We start from the raw sequence: 11116 nt of genomic DNA on the forward strand, positions 1-11116 counted from the left end.
TGTTAAAATACTGAGAGAATAAATAGGTCTTCAGCTGGCGACGAAAGCAGTACAGTGTAGGCGCCAGGCAGACCTCTCTGGGGAGCTCATTCCATAGCCGGGGTGCCACAGCGGAGAAAGCCCTCCTCCTAGTAGCCACCTGCCTCACTTCCTTTGGTAGGGGCTCATGGAGAAGGGCCTCTGTAGATGATCTTAAGGTCCAGGCAGGTACATATGGGAGGAGGCGTTCCTTCAAATAACCTGACCCCAAGCCATTTAGGGCTTTAAATGTCAATACCAGCACTTTGAATCGGGCGCAGACCCGGACTGGCAGCCAATGAAGTTGTAAAAGGACTGGCGTGATGTGATTTAGCCAGCCAGTCCCTGTTAGTAAACAGGCTGCCCTGTTTTGTACCAGTTGAAGCTTCTGGACCGTTTTCAAAGGCAGCCCCACGTGTAACGCATTGCAGTAATCCAAACGAGATTACTAATATTACTTTAACTAATATTGGAATCTGCATCAAACAAGAGATGATTATTAATTATTATATTATTATTATTATTATTATTATTATTATTATTATTATTATTATTATTATAGGTAAGGGAAGGATAAGGTCTATCAGTGGCTCAGTATGATAGAGAGCACATGCTTTGCATGCAAAAGTTCCCAGGTTCAATCCCCAACATCTCCAGGTAGTGATGAAATAATAATAATAATAATAATAATAATAATAATAATAATAATAATAATAATAATAATAATGAAACCTTGGAGAGCTGCTGCCTGTCAGTGTTGACAATACTGGGCTAGATGGCTCAAGGCAGCATCCTATACTTCCTTAATTGTGTTCATACTTCTGCTTCTCCACCAGCTTGGACCAGTGCTCACTCATGTTGCTTACTTTTGGGAAGGAGGGCAGACCAGGTAGGCCATCTGCTACATCATCCCTTTCCTCGTGGTAAGATTTTTCCCCCTTGGGGAGAGAGAGGAAGTGGAGGGAATTAGATGCTTAGGTGTTATTGAGTGTTTGGAAGGAATGCTTGAATATTTATTTATTTATTTATTACATTCATATCCTGCCTTTTCCCCTCCAAGGAACCCAAGGCGGCATACATAACCCTCCTCCTCTCTATATTATCCTCACAATAACAACCCTGTGAGATAGGTTGGGCTGCAGAGTTTGTGACTGGTCCAAAGCCACCCAGTGGGTTTCCGTGGCCGAGTGGGGACTAGAACTCGGGTCTCCCGACTCCCAGTCCAACACCTTAGCCACTATGCCATACTGAAGGACCCAATTGGTTAGGGGGCCACTCACCAATTTGCTACAACACAATTAAGTGACGGTCCCCAACTTGGATGGCTTTAAGAAACGATGAGACAAATTCAGGAAGGAGAAGCCTACCAACGTTTATTAGTCACGATGGGTATTTATTACCTCTAGCATAAGAGCCAGCATGCTCTGATGACCAGTCAATGGGGAACATGAAGAGGAGGGTGCTGTTGCACTCGTGTCCTGCTTATGGGCTTCCCAGGGGTAGCTTGGTTGGGCCCCATGGAACCAGGTTGCAGGACTAGATAGGCCTTTGGTCTGATCCAGCTAGGTTCTTCATATGTTCTTAATATGGCGACCATACGGTTGAGCTGATCACATGGATCTTTCCCAACTGATCATTTCCTGATTGGAAGGGAGAGACCGACCTGGCTAGCTTCTGTATTCAGGAACATACCCCAGAGATGTGGAGTTGCATTACAGGAAAAAGGTTCCTACAGTATGCTCCTGGCATGCCATGTGTGGGTGCGGATGGGACCTTGCTGCATCTTTTATTTGTGGGCCACACTCTCCATGGATGCAGCTCTATTCCTGATGTTCACTCATCTCTGAAGGTAGCCCTGTTTGGTTATGGCTCTGCTTGAGGCTGCTTGAGATGGAAATGGCCTGGCTGTATGCAGAATTATTGCAACCAGGTGTGTGGTTTGTTCGTTGAATGGAATTTGAAGATTGTACCTTTGGGATACAGGAAACAAGAGAGCTTAGCAATCATGGAGGACTGAGTTCTGCATCAATGAATATGCTACTGTAGCCTGAAGGGGATTTGAGGAACTGACATAGCTGGCTGGTTTATTGAACATTCTTCTGCAAGAGTTGGCATTGGAACAGAATTCCCTAAACTTGATTGTGCAGAACCCAAACTCACAGCTGCCCACCCCTTCCATGACAGAGACCCCCAAAATTTTAATGTCTGGGTCAAAATTGAGTACATCACCAAACTCCTCCCTGCTATGAGGGATCCACCATTTCCACCATCACCAAGCAGAATTCAATGTATTGAATTCTGCCCAATCAACTAGGGCTATTTTGTTTTTTTGCCATTCAGCCTTTGATGCTCTAGAAAAAATAAGCCCCGCTCCCATTCTGGACCACTCCTGGATTGGTTGTGGAGCCAGGGATCCTGAGAAGAGCTTGCTACTGGAGGCTGATGTCAAATGGCACTGGCCCTCTGGTCTGGCCCTTCAGTGTGGGATCAGACCTAGGGCAAGGGAGTCTTTTGGTTCACTCTAAGGTAGAAGATCTGCTTGCGGAAGCATGCCCCTGCTAAAACTGAACATGGTTTGATAAAGAATGCTGCTCTATACCACTCACCAGAACATAAGGAGAGCCATGCTGGATCAAACCTATCTAGTCCAGCATTCTGTTTGCACAGTAGCCAACTGGATGCCCCAGTGGGAAGGTCACAAGCTGAGAGCCAGTGTGGTGTAGTGGCTAAGGTGTTGGAGTGGGAGTCGGGAGATCTGAGTTCTAGTCCCCACTCAGCCATGGAAACCCACTGGGTGACTTTGGGCCAGTCACAGACTCTCAGCCCAACCTACCTCACAGGATTGTTGTTGTGAGGATAAAATGGGGAGGAGGAGGAGAATTATGTATGCCACCTTGGGTTCCTTGGAGGAAAAAAGGTGGGATGTAAATAAACAAACAAATAAATAAATAAATAAATAAATAAATAAACATGAATGCACCAGCACCGTCCTGTTCGTGTTCCAAGCAAATGATCATACAGAGACATACCTACCCTGAGACTGGAGGTAATATGTTGCCATCATGAGCAGTCATTCATTATTTTTTTCTACTTCCCCTTTAAAGCTATCCAAGTTGGTGGTCATCACTACATCTTGTGGCAGGAATTCTGCCGTGGTCAGGTTCTATTCTGCTCTCATCAGGTGTTATCCAGAAAACTCTGTCCAGTTCTGGGCACCACTGATTAAGAAGGAAACTGACATCTGTGCGGAAATCTGGTGTGACTTATAGCAGAGTTGTTTCATATAGAGAAAACATGACAATTTAGTATTGGAGGCAATAAATACAGGCTAGAACCAGTTTAGAAGAAGTTCAAATCAACTTACTTTATTACTGTTTTTTGTGGACTTGTGGTATCAGAGGAGGGGACTGAGCATCTCCCCATGTTGAGAAAGTTGTAGCGCCAGAAGGTGCAGGCACAGGCTTTTAGCTGGAGGCAAAGTACATGCCTCAGGGCCCCAAACAACTAGGCTTTCTCAAGAGTAAAGATCTATTTGAAAGCAAGTGTCTTCTCAGAAGTAGGGAGACACGGAAGCATAGAGTGTGTGTTTGTAGTTGCATCTGGATTTGGGCTGGGACACCTCACTATCTAGGCATTCAGTTGAGACCTGCTAGCTGCTGGAGAAATGCCTTCCTTTCAGCTCACAGTACCTTGCAACCTCCGACAATGGTAGACCTGGAGGGACCTATGGATGGGGACAGGGGCAGCTTCAAGGGGAATTATGGTTGCTTTTTTGACCTTGCATCTTGTTTGGACTGATTCTCCTGTTGCTGACCTCCTCGTAGGATTCTGCTTCTTGTTTTGGGTTTGATTTCGACCGTTCACTTAGGCTTGACCTAAGTTTTGCTTTAGGCCAGGGGCAGGCAACTAGTGGCCCTCCAGAAATTGTTGCCTACAACATCCATTATGATCCCTCACCATTGGTGATGCTGGCTAATGCTGACGAGAGTTGTAGCCCAAAATGCCTGGAGGTCAACAAATTGCCCAACCCTGCTTTGGACTGGTTCTCATCCTGACTCTCTGCCTTTTGGCCTTGCTGTGTAGATTTGCCCCATTACTCAGCCTAAGCAGGAGACTCTTCCACAACATGTATAAGTCCCCATACAAGAGATGAGGATTCCTGAAATGATCTGCAATTGAGAAGGAAAGTGGTGGTGGTAGTGGTGACATATCAGAAGCATGCCCATGAAAAATGGGAGTGGAAGGCCAGGAATCCATTCCGTCTCCCATCCCAAAATGGCACACTTCCAGCCCTCGGAGTGCTGCGTTCTCTCACGACACGGGGAGCCAGCCTGTTGAAAGCAAAGTTACCAGAGGATCTTGTATCTTTAAACTCTGACCGTGTTTGAATTTATTTTCCCCCTGCTGCTTCCAATTCTCAGCTCAAACGCCTGGGGGGGTGGGGAGGGAACGGAGCCAGCTCGAACAAAGGGAAGAGGGAGAGGTTCGGAGGCCAAGTCAAGCATGGTCCGGGAAGACCTAGTAGGGCCACCGGTTTCCTCCGGCTGGAACGAGGAGCTGGTGAGCAAATCTTCCAGCCGGACGATAGGGCAACTTTTAGGACCCTGAAGAAGTTTGTACCATGGTGTGTCATTTTCTTGTTTATTCCCCCACTCTCTTCCTCTCTCTTCCCCCCTTCCCCCGCTTTTCCCTCAGGGATTGGAAATACCAGAGCTGATGTCATGAAGCAGGCAGCACTCGCCAGAAATAAAATCTTGGATAAACTCACAGGCTCCAGTTAGTCCCTTCCAGTCATTCTCGGCACCATCCATATCCTCTCCCCCTCTCCTCACATGAGGAGGCACCAATGGGCATTGCTTCTCAGAAAATAATAAAGTGTTTGCGTCCGACCTTTCAAGCAATTGCCCTTCAAAGGCAGACCCTCACTCACAATCCGGTTAAAAACAAACTAACAAGCAAACACCCCGGAGTGAATGGATTGGAGTCAAATTTGGTCCTATTGAAAACCTGTTGGTCTCTGCCCAGTAAGTGCGGTTCGTAGGTTTAACTGTTTTTTAGATTGCATCTGGGTTCATGTTCTGCTCCTCTCCTCTTGCCTCTCTTTCAGGTGTGTGTCAATAGGGGAACGGAAGGGGTTGAAATTCCCAGCTGATGTCCTCCATGGAGATCAGTACAAGCCAGGAGAGGACCGAAAAGCTTTCTTTGAACACTCACTGAGAACACTCATAAATACGGAGCGAATAGGGATGGCACAAGCGTCCGACTGGGTCTGAGCCAAGGGGAATTCACCTGTCACCAATGCTGATGCTTTGTTGAAGCCCCTCTGTTTCTCTGTGGAGATATGAGCCCTATCCACCGCAGCTAATACAATCCCGCAGTTGTGTTTCCATGATAATTTATCTCAGGCTGGAAGAGAGGAGGATCCAAGAATCCAATCTCCCTTGGGTTTGTTGGTTCCATTTCAGGTCACTTTAGGCTCTGATCCACCCCCTGGGCATGCAAACAAAATCAAGACGCTGCGTGAAGCGAAAGGGCTGTTAATCATAAGATCATCGGAACGTGTAAACAGAGCAATCACCGGTGCTGATGGACCCTGGCTACCTGGGCACCATCCTTGTTCGTAACAGGATTTTAATTTTCTCCTAATGGTTCCTCCCAGTTTATCTGATGTCAAAGCAGCCGAGATGGAAGTCAAGGTGATCTTTGACATGGGAAACCAAGACTCTGCATGTGGGGAGAAATGTCGCTTCAGAGGTCTGGAGCGTGCGAGAGGCGCCGTCTGCTGAGCAAGCGGGATCTGTCGGGAGATGGGGGCGGATGGTGGAGGGAGGGCAGGGTTTTTGACTCCCAAGGAGTAGGACTGGCTCCATAGAAAGCAGCTTCCTATGTTCCTAAGGAATGAGGACAGCATGTTGACCTAATTTCACTGGCAACAAAAGCTCATTCCAGAGCGTGAAGAAGGAGGTTCCCAGAAAAGGGAGAGATGCCTCCAGGGAGCGGGAGCTTTGAGCTGGTGGTGATGTGAGTCAGTCTGAGGTCAGTCTGAAGCCCTTCGAACTTCAGAAGAGCTCTGCTAGATCAGACCAAAGGCCCATCAAACACAGTGTCTTCAATAGCTGGGGAACAGGGGCGGGAGGGTGCTGTTGGACCGTGTCCTGCTTGTGGGTCCCTGGTCAACAGTTGGCTGGCCACTGCACTGAACAGAGTGCTAGATTAGATGGATCCTTAGCCTGACCCAGCAGGACTCTTCTTATGTTCTTTCCCACTGTGGCAAAGCCAGATGCCTCCAGGAAAGCCTGCAGGTGGCCAGCAGGATCCGGAAGTGGCAGATCCTTTGGAAGGGGAGAGCCCCATTTCCCCCATACTCTGCCCCCTTCTGTGCCCCCTTCCTAATGCTGCATGGTAGGACTGGCCCTGGAAGTAGGCCCTTGGTAAGTGCCCAACTACACCCATCCTTGACACCAGCCCTGATGCACCCTATGATTTTATGGTTGGATTCCTGCACTGAGCAGGGGGTTGGACTCGATGGCCTTATAGGACCCTTCCAACTCTACTATTCTATGTAGGGTGACCATATTTGGGAAACCAAAAAAGAGGACACCTAGTGTGTGTGTGGGGAAGCAGCTTTCTGAGTCCTGCAGAAAGTACGTTATTCCCCCGCCACCTTAAAGAACCCGATTGGAGTGGAGGAAGGGAAAGGATTTCATTCTGCACCACCACCATCCACTCCAATTGGGGCCTTTTCTATAATGTCCACGAATGACCCACTTTCCCCTTTAAGACCTCAATTGGAGCTCGAGGTGGGGGAATGATGTGCTTCAAGAAAGCATGTCATTCCCTCCTGCCATGCTAATGGCAGCCTTAAAGGGGAAGGTGTGTCATTCCAGGACATTATTGAAAATTATAGAAAATGCCCCCTGACACCATGGAAAGAACAAAAACCAGGACAAGTCCGGGGAAATCCTGACAGTTGGTCACCCTAATTCTATGATTCTATGAAATGCACTGAGTGAAGTCCCCTGAACATGTCCCCCCTCCCTGTAATAGCTGACTCCCGCAAAGAAGATGAGAAACGATCGGTTACATAACTTGGTTAAGAAAAAAAAATCGATTAATTATATCTCTAGTTCCTTTTGTGAAATGGCATGGTAGCTAGCAATCTGCCTGCCAGTCAAGCGATACTGAAATGATTACCTTTCAGCCGACTCTCGGCAAGGTATCTATTATCTGTTGTTTACTTCTCAGGAAAAAAAAGCAATGGATGCCTACTTTAACTCTGCAGGCACTGTTGTCAACACTCGGCAAGGTCTACGGCCTGACATAATGATACCTTTTCCTCTGCTTTCTGTCATACTGGAAATGGGTCGTGATGATGCAGTGGACTAGAAGTTTTTTCTGGTGTGTTTTGTTTGCAGATTAACCTTTTTCGCCCACGCCCCCTCACCTTGTTCCAAACAGCAAGAGAGAGAGAGAGAGAATTAAGGATGGAGTGCCAGCAGCTAAATCAGGGTTGTTGAACCTTGTTCTGCCCGAAGGCTGAATTCAATTTGGGAGAAGCTCTTGGGGACTGCATTCCAGCAGTGTTTGTGGCCAAGTATACCAGCATATTTCAGCTTCAAACTCGTACTGCCAGTAACTACGCTTTAAGAGAGGCATTTCAACCTTTTAGATAGGGTGACCATATGAAAAGGAGGACAGGGCTCCTGTATCTTTAACAGTAATGTAGGAAAGGGAATTTCAGCAGGTGTCAATTGAAGTGGGTGAAATTCCCTCTACATCACAACAATTAAAGCTACGCTAGCTATAGTAGAGTGGCCAGATACAAAAGAGGGCAGGGCTTCTGCAGCTTTAACTGTTGTGATGAAGAGGGAATTTCACCCTCTTCAATTGACACCTGCTGAAATTCCCTTTCCTACATTACTGTTAAAGATACAGGCACCCTGTCCTCCTTTTCATATGGTCACCCTAATGAAGAATGGGGAAACACCTGGGAAACCACAAAATGATCAATGGTCAGGAGAAAGGGGGTGAAGCCAAGCAGTGTGGGAAGGGCCAGAGTAAGGGGGCATATGGTCCAGATTTGGCCCATGGAGTCTGAGGTTCAATGACCCTGGTTACAGAACACCAATAACACAGAACTTCTTACTAGTAGGGCTGTGCTCCACTCTATTTTGGTTCATAGAAGTGGGAGCAGAGTGGCCAGATTCGCCTCTGCCAAAGGCGGACCTGAATTGGGTCGGGGGAGCTGCAGATCGAGACGAAGCGGATCAAGACGAAGCGGATCACTTTGCCTAGATCAAGAGCTCCGAACACAGGTAAGTGTGGTGGGAGGGGGGCTTACCTGCCTCCGTCGCAGTCTGGTGGTGGCTTCAACTGAGGCCCAGAGGAGGGGGCTTACCTGGCTCCGCCACCACTACTGCAGTCTGTGCAGCGACGGTGGTAGAGCCAGGTAAGGGGGAAGGGGGCTTACTTGCCTCCATTGTGGTCTGGCGGCGGCTTCAACTGAGGGCCAGGCCTCAAGCCGGAAGAGCCTGGCCCTCAGTTGAAGCTGGCGCCGGACCACGGTAGAGGCAGGTAAGTGGGGGGGAGGGGGGCCTTGCCTGGCTGTGCTGCCTGCCGCCACCGCGTTCCATGCAGAGGCAGACAGTGGAGCCAGGTAAGGGGGGAGGGGGACTTATTCGCCCCCATTTTGTCCCCCCTTCCCCACTTACCTGCCTCCGCCGTGGAGGCAAGTAAGTGGGGAAGGGGGGCAAAATGCCAGGAGAATCTCGATCCAACTCTTTGGATCTCGCTCTGAGATCCAGTCCGGAGTGGGTCGGGGGAGGGTCAGATCGACCCAAACCAGTTCGGGCCCAATCTGAAAGTTCCAGATCGGGCCACGAAGTGGTTCAGGGGGCTGGTGCATACCCCTACTTACTAGTCATGATGGCTCTATGGAACCACGAGTTTTAGAGGTAGGATGCCATTGAATATGGGTTGGTGTGAAGCGATATTGTCACTTGCAGGACTTACTTGTAGGCTTCCGAGTGGAATCTAGTTGGAGAAAATGGATGCCAGAATTGGGGATGGTGGAGAAATTTGTTCAGTTTCCAGTTTATTATGATTTTATTAGAATGTAAGCCTATGTGGCAGGGTATTGCTGTTTTATTCTTTTACTATGTACAGCACCATGTACATTGATGGTGTAATAATAATAATAATAATAATAATAATAATAATAATAATAATAATAATGCTGCCAACATACCTCATTTCGTACTTTCGAACCAAAAACCAGTTGTCCTTTGAAAATCGCTCTAAAATTTCGCAACCCAAACAGGCACACAAAAATGCTTACTCTGGGGAAAAGCTAACACTAAAAATGTGTTATTTTAGGAAAAAATGCTTGCAAAAATGTGTGTATTAGCAGGGGAAACGGACCCAAATATGCGTATGCGAGAAGAAATGTGTACAAAAATGCTTATGGATTTCCAGGGAAATGTTTTAAAAACAATTCTCAGGGTTTGGGATGAGCTAACATGAAACTGGAGTAATTCTCAAAGTTTAAGGTGAAGTGAATTTAAGATTGAAAAAAGAAATGGTGAGAAAATGAAATTGACAGATTTCTCCATCCTACCTGGTGAGAAAATGAAACTGACAGATTTCTCCATCCTACCTGGCGAGAAAATGAAATTGACAGATTTCCCCATTCTACCTGGCGAGAAAATGAAATTGACAGATTTCCCCATCCTACCTGTACTAACTCCGTGGATGCTTTGGTCTGATCAAAGAGGGCCGTTCTTGTGTTCTCATGATATATATGGTGGGGAGAAGGTACAGAAAGTGCACATGGTCCCAATTATGTTGTTGACCTCCCTCTCAAAACTCATCTTCTGCTCAGTTACTGGATCTAAGGAAGTCCCTCCCCGGGGGATGAGCCAGCCAAATGAGTTCCAGCAGATGTGAACACAATTGTGAGCTGAGACGGGGCAGAAAGGCATTTCTCTGCACTTGTTCCCCTTAATGACTTTCCCTCTATACAGCAACCTTTATAAAATGCAATTAAACTGGGTAATGAATTGAAACAAGGGTGGCAGGACCCTTCCGCTAGCCTGGCGGCTCTCAACTTGACTAGCAATATACAAGGTTGCTAATGATTACAGATGAGATTAGCCCGACATAGTGGATGTGGTCTATCCGGGTAAATTTGTCCCAGCAGGGTCTTGCTATTTACTGTGTAATCTGTACAGCACCATGTACATTGATGGTGCTATATAAATAAATAATAATAATAATAATAATAATAATAATAATAATAATAATAATAATAATAATAAATCTTGCAGTGCTTTTTCAAAGCATCCCCCTGCAAAAAAAATAAACGAACTCTTTCCTGTAATTCATTTTCCCTATTTTGAAAAGAAAAGAAAAAGGATGACCTTACAAATGGGTAGCTAAATAAATCATGTTACATCCACTCTGAAATTTTAATATCGGGTGCTTGGTCAAATATTACCACTGGTTTTTTTTACTGGGTCTTTTCTCTTCTCCCCCCTCCTTTACTTTTCTTTTCTTTTCTTTTTTGGCATATACACTCTTCTCAAAATGTTCATTAATTTTTATCTGGAGTGATGTATTTTTAATGAACAGTAAACAAGGGTTTATTGCTCAAATGCAAAGCTGTTTAGTGAGGGGCTGATTTTTATCAATTGTAAATTGGTTCTGGCTCCAGGCAAAATGTTTTGGAAGATTAAAAGATTATCTGAATACCCAATTCAACCTAATATACAATCAGGAAATAAGTGTAAGCCTTTGGAAATTATATATCTGTATTTATATCTATATATAATCTCCAGTCTGTTTCATGTCCGAGTCATGATTTGAACTCATGACTCCCCACTAAGGTAGCCATGTGTCCTGTTTTAGTGGACAGTCCTCTATTTGAAGGCCTGTCAAGCCCACATCCAGTTTAAAAACCAGGGTTCTACATTGCACAGAGCACCATCATGGATAGAAGAGGCTCCCAGCTCCAGAAGTTTACCCTGAACATGAAATGAACAGGCAGGGGGCAGAAGTAGCAAGCCCTCCCTCCTTCAAAACAGAAGGTCTTGAATGCCTG

This window comes from Elgaria multicarinata, chromosome 16 (genome assembly GCF_023053635.1).
Source record: "Elgaria multicarinata webbii isolate HBS135686 ecotype San Diego chromosome 16, rElgMul1.1.pri, whole genome shotgun sequence".
In the NCBI taxonomy this organism is placed as follows: Eukaryota; Metazoa; Chordata; class Lepidosauria; order Squamata; family Anguidae; genus Elgaria; species Elgaria multicarinata.